The 6,107-nt window shown below is 48.8% G+C and overlaps 1 long non-coding RNA gene across 5 annotated transcripts; it reads left to right on the top strand.

Annotated features, from left to right (window-relative positions):
* Nucleotides 1–668: 668 nt before the first annotated feature.
* On the top strand, nucleotides 669–4,526 carry LOC130259189 (uncharacterized). Of its 5 annotated transcripts, none has more exons than XR_008841592.1 (5): nucleotides 669–802; nucleotides 1,968–2,032; nucleotides 2,117–2,923; nucleotides 3,103–3,218; nucleotides 4,306–4,526. It is a non-coding gene; the product is annotated as an uncharacterized LOC130259189 (long non-coding RNA). The 5 variants fall into 5 exon arrangements; XR_008841595.1 differs by lacking the exon at nucleotides 1,968–2,032 and having other exon boundaries at nucleotides 673–802; nucleotides 2,117–2,241; nucleotides 2,377–2,923; XR_008841594.1 differs by lacking the exon at nucleotides 1,968–2,032 and having other exon boundaries at nucleotides 677–802; nucleotides 2,117–2,241; nucleotides 2,461–2,923.
* Nucleotides 4,527–6,107: the final 1,581 nt, after the last annotated feature.

Below are 6,107 nucleotides of genomic sequence, written 5' to 3'. Positions count from 1 at the left end.
CGTGTCAGTTACGGGCGCCGCCATTTTCAACCGGAAGCACGTGCGGGCAAGGGCGCAGCCATATTGTACGGAAGAGGGTGGCAAGCACGGGCACCGCCATATTGTACGGAATAGGGTGGCAAGCACGGGCGCCGCCATTTTGAACCGGAAGCAGCACCCCGATTCATCCAAGCGCCGGGAATGGAGGCGGAAAGCCGTGCCAAGAGCCCGGGGTCGGTCGGCGTCCACCGCTGCCAGCGTCGGGTCGGGTTCAGGAAGGAGATAAGAATGATGCCTTTGTGAGGGGCGAGGGCCCGAAGGGAACCACAAGAAAGACGGCAGCCGACCGGACGTGACTTCGGCCACAACAAAGATGGCGACCGACCGGAAGTGGCTTCGGCCACAACAAAGACGGCCGCAAGAAAGGGCGGGAAATGAAGGACCTTGGTCCGTGTTTGGGCTGCCTGCCCGCGCCCCGATGCCGATCTCCCCCCGCCAGGCGCCGTTTTCCGCGGCACTGCCAGGCGTGCGGACACGGGCCGTGCGCCCAGCGGCACCGCGGGCACGGCGGAGCCCGGCGGGCGCCGGCAGGCAGCTGCGGCACGCCTCTCAGTGCCGGGCTCCGCCTCAGGAACGACCCTTCCCGAGGCGTCCCGTCTCCTCTCTGTGTTCCCTCCCGGCTTCCCTCCCGCCCGGGGAAACGGAGGAAAACACAAATAACATCGAGGAAGAAAGAACAGCCTGCAGAGCTGCCCGAGCCATTGCCCTGCCCGCAGCCGGGAGCAGCCAGCAGGAGGAGGCAGCTGCTTTCTCAGCCAGAAAGGTGAGAGGGGCGGGAGGGGGTTTCTTCCTTTGTCCTCTCTGCCGGCACTCCCTCCTTCTGCCTCCTGTCGCCTGTGTCTGCGGGGCTGGGGAACTTCTGGGCTGCCCCCGTCGGGCTGCAGTCGTTCTTTGGGGGTGAGGAAAAAAGGCTGAGGGGGACGGGGGGTGGAGACTCGGGGGCTCCCGTGTCCTTTGGGGCACCCCAAGGTCCCGAGGAGAGGGAGCCACGCTGCGGTGAAGGAGCAGCTGAGTGGGGAGTGGGAGGGGTGGTGCCGGGTGCCGTCCCCCAGACGGACCCAATGGTGCCAGAACATTCACAGGGAGGGCTGGGTGAAGGAGACAGGAAAATATAAATATAAAAAATACCTAACTATAGCTTAAATAAATGTTTTATTGGTTTTATTTGGTTAGAGGCAGGATCTTTAATAAATAACATAAATATAACTACTATAAGCAAATATAAATATACAAATATACAATGTATACAAACATAAAACTAAAAATATATCTAAAACTAAAAGTACCTATAAATGTATGTACGTGTAAATATATATATAAATATAGAATATGAACAAATAGAAGTATATATGTAGGATATAATATAAATAGTATCATATATGTTATGGTGTACCATATACATAATATATAAATTACAGATCTAAATATGAGATACATATATTTAAAAAATATATATTGTTATATATTATATAAATAATTATTATATATATAAATATATTTTTATATATTCTTTATTTATATATTTAAATTACATATATATATTTATTTAAAAAATTTTCAAATATATTTAAAAATAAAGGGTTTTTTGGTTTCTATTTGGTTAGTGGCTCAGCTTTTTTAATAAATAATATTAAAAAATATAAACGTACAAATATATGTAAGGATATACATAAACTAGAAATTAATTTTTGTAATATGTGCATAATAAATTATAAAAGTGTAGTATATATGTTATAATGTAAATTGCATTGTAAATTTATTGAACAATATATGTAATATATATAATATCAAATATGAATAGGAGTAGAAATTTAATATTAAAAATAGGTGTAAGTTTTCTGTATTTAAAGGGGTTTTTTTTGTTTTTATTTGATCAGGGGTAGGGAGTTTTTTAGTTGTGGTCGGGCTTTTTTTGGGGCATTTTGTAGGACTGGGACTCTCCTTTTTGCCCCGGGAGCTCAGGGCTGGCCCGAGCCTGTGGCCTCTCCCGCAGGTGAGTGTGACACGGTAGAGAAGGGAGCCAGGCAGTGCTCTGGGACTTTGAATCTACCCAACTGTTTTCCAAATGTATTTGCAGAGATTCAGCTGTGGGGAAGCTGCAGAGAAGGCTGCCTGGCACAGCCCCCCAAAATGGGCCTCCTCCGACTGGGCTCCCGCAGAGGATGGGGCAGTTGCAGCCCCCTGTCATTCCTGTGAGATTTGGTAAGTCTGGGGAGGGGTTTCCTGACTGTCCCTGTCTCCAAGCGAGCCGTGCCTCGTTGTCCAGAAGCCCACAGGGGTCGGCTGCAGTCCTTAAGAGCAGTGCCTGCTTTCACCACTGCCTTTTGCTGCCTGCAGAGATCTGTGCTGAGGGTTGGCAGCTCCTGCTGGGGCAAGAGCTGCATCTTCCAAGAGGCAAAGCTGCAGCATCTTCCTCCCCAGGGACTGTCTCCATGCAGGAAGCAGCACAGGGGACTGGCCGAGGGGCTCGGGCTGGGACACGGCCCCAACAGGAGCAGCCCTGGCACACTGACACGGGAGGATGAGCCCAGGTGAGGAGCACGGCCCCAGAGTGGCACCAAGACAAGCATCTCCTGTGGGTTATGTGGGGCTGTGCTGTGCACCCTGGGGGTGCTGACTGACCCCCTTTGTGCCGAGACAGAGGAGATGCTGCTGCACCACGTCCCCAGGAGAGCCCCTGCCTCCTTCTGCTCTCAGGGATGGGACTGGGAGACGCCTCCACGCCGAGAGTGGCACTTGGCATGGCTTCAGTCCCCAGTGGAAGAGGCTGGGCTCCCCGCTGCCCAGAGCTCCTGGTTAGGGACACCCACGCCTGCGCCTGGCTCAGAGTCCAGGCTGCACTCAGTCCGGATCCAGCCTCGAGATGTTCCTGCTGCAGCTGCAGGTGAGCTCAGCTCTCCCTCAGGGACACCTGTGCCTGTAACAGCTCCAGCCCATGGAGCCCCTGCACGAGAGCTGTTCCTGGTTCTCACAGCTCCTGCTCCTGCACCCCTTGCTCACTTACTGCTCAGAATATCTGAGGGCCCAGGTGATTTCTGTTCCTTCTGCTTGTTTCACTTGCAGGTGTTTCCCAGTCCAGCTCGCTGAACCTCCAGCTCTGACTGTGGCACGTTCTTCCTTCCAGCTCTGGCTCTGAGATGCTGCACTTGATGGCTGCTCCAGTTCCTTCCAGCTCTGGTGTCTCTTGTGTAATCTGTGTCCGTGTTCTGTCGTTTGTGTCCATCTGTGTTACCTGTGTCACATCTCCATGCTTTATCAGCATCCTTCCAAGCCATGGTAGCCAGACTCTACTCGCAACAGGTTCGCGCTGGTGCTCACTGAGTTTGGGGAAATTTGGGGGATTTTGGGCTGTTTTGAAATAATTTTTAAAGAGTTTTTTAGATTTTATTGGGGGAATTTTTGGGGTTATTTTTGAGGTAGAGGGGATTTAGGGTTTTTTAAAAGAATTTTTGGAGGAATTTTGGGATTTTTTCTTTTAATTTTAAAATTTTTAGGGAATTTTTTAGGGGTTTTTGGGGATTTTTAGGGGTTTGTAAAGGGGATTTTAAAGAGATTTTTTTGGGGATTTTGGGAGGTTTTTAAAGAAGTTTAAAGGTTTTTTTTTAGTTTTATTGGGGGAATTTTGGGAGTATTTTGGGGGAGTTAAGCGTTTTTAAAAGGATTTTTGGAGGAATTTTGGGAATTTTTTGGGGATTTCAAAGGGATATTTTAGGGAAATTTAAAGGGTTTTTGGATATTTTTTAGGGTTTTCTTTAGGGGATTTTAAAGAGGTTTTGCAGATTTTAGGGGATTTGGAAAAGGTTTTTTTGGGGATTTTAAAGAGGTTTTCTTTGGATTTTATTGGAGTTTTGAGGGGTCTTAAAGGGGAATTTTGGGGCTTTTTTGGAATTTTTTTATAGGATTTTTGGGGGTTTGAAGGTTTTCTTAAAATATTTGTTAGAGGTTTTTAAAAAGTTTTTTTGGGATTTTGAAGTATTTTGGGGGGATTGGGGAAGGTTTTTGGGGATTTTTAGGGGTTTGTGATTTTTTGGGGGAATTTCTGTGCGGTTTCGGATTTTTGTAAGGGGAAATTTGAAAGCTTTTTGGGTTTTTTGGGCGGGTTTGTGTGGTTTATTTTTTTTTCTTGTTTTTGGTCTTTTTTGGTTTGAGGGTATTTTTTTTTTTTCAGTTTTCAAGATATTTAAATTTTTTAAATGGATTTTTTAAAAATTTTCAACTATATTTTCAATTTCACCCCCTCCCCCCACTCCGAATTTCCCTTCCCAGGTTGGTTTTTTCAAGCACCATTACAAGGAGATGCTGGAGGGCACCAAGACCCCCGGGGTGCCCCAGGACTGAGTGGAAGGAGCCCAAAAATTTTGGGCACCCCACCCCCCCAAATAATTAAATTCACATGGAAGCTTCCCCTGTGTTTGTGTGGAGTTTTTGGAAATTATTTTGGAATTTTTTAGGGGGGGGTTTGGGAAACTGGGGAGGAGGAAAAATAATAAAATAAATTTAAAAATAAAAAATAAAAAAAAATAAATTTAAAAAGGATTTGGGAAAAAAAATGGGGAATTTCACCACAAAAATTGTGAAGAGAGCCCCAAAAATCCACATGGGATGAGGTGGTTTTAGCCAAAATCAAAGATTTGGCCCCAAAGATCTCCCCAAAGATGGAGATTCATCCTAAAAATCCACCTGTGACACCCGAGTTTCACCCAAAACCCATGCTCATGTCTGCTGATCCATCACTCTGTCTCTCTGGTTCTCTAACTCTGTTTTACTATTTTCCCCTAACCCTAACTCTGTTTTGCTCTTTCTATTTCCTATTCGCTCTATCTTTACCGCTAACTCTAACACTGTTTCTAACTTTGTTTTCTAGCTGTAAAATTAAAAAATCAGCAGTAGAGTTTTTCAGGCTCTCTGTGAGAAAAAACCAAAACAAAACAAAAAAACAAACAACAAACCAACAAACAAACAAACAAAAAAGCCCCGGCAAAATACCTTATGTTATTATTTAAATAAAAATATTTACACCTCAGGAGCCTGAAATTTTCTACTGCTGCACCAGACATACATATTTTTTCTCCTTTTTCATATATACCAGGTAGTACCCCTAATTAATACTCCAGATGGCAGTGACTAATAAATTACCTTGATTGAACATTACATGCCTACTCTGGAGTACTAATGAAGTAGAGAGTTAACTACTGCCACACCTTGTTAGTTAGTTGTGCAGTTAATTCAATATTTAGCTAACTAGCCAATTTCTCGGTGCACCACCACGCCTGTCACTCACCCAAAGATCCACTTCTCACACAAGCCCAGCCCGTCACAACCCCAGCCCCGGTCCCTCGACACGTGGGTCCCCCCAGGTGTCACCTGCACATCACGGCATCTCCTGTGCCCGAGCGCCTCCGGAGGGACCCTGAGGCCATCCCCAGCGCTGATCCCGTCCCTCCCGAGAGACCCTGAGGCCATCCCCAGCGCTGATCCCGTCCCTCCCAAGAGACCCTGAGGCCATCCCCAGCGCTGATCCCGTCCTTCCCGAGAGACCCTGAGGCCATCCCCAGCGCTGATCCCGTCCCTCCCGTGGGACCCTGAGGCCATCCCCAGCGCTGATCCTGTCCCTCCCGTGTCCGTCCCCCTGGGACGCTCCCCCAGCCCCGCCCCTGCCCCGCGCCCCAGCCCTGGCTGCGCACCCGCCGCAAACGCCGCCTTGTGGGCACAGCGCGGTACTGCAGCCGCCGCCGCTCCGGCGCCCTGGCAGCGCTGCCGTCCTGTGGGCACAGCGCGGTGCTGCGCGCGTGCCCTTCCGATGATGGGAGCGAGCGCGTGCCGGGACGCTGCCCTGTAGGACTGCCGCCACGCTGCGGATGCCGCTTGCGGCAGGAGCCCGGCCGAGACAAGCATCCCCGCCCGTGCCTGCCGCCGCTCGAGCGTCGGCCGGAGCTCTGTTCGGCGTCGTTGCCGGATTCAGGCAGGCGACTTAGAAAGTGACATGGTGAGGGGCGTTAAGGGTACCACAACAAAGATGGCAGCCGGGCCGGAAGTGGCCTCTGCCAGTACTAAAGATGGCAGCAGAG

The sequence above is a fragment of the Oenanthe melanoleuca genome, chromosome 14 (genome assembly GCF_029582105.1).
Source record: "Oenanthe melanoleuca isolate GR-GAL-2019-014 chromosome 14, OMel1.0, whole genome shotgun sequence".
NCBI lineage: Eukaryota > Metazoa > Chordata > Aves > Passeriformes > Muscicapidae > Oenanthe > Oenanthe melanoleuca.
This window is presented reverse-complemented; position numbering and strand designations above follow the sequence as displayed.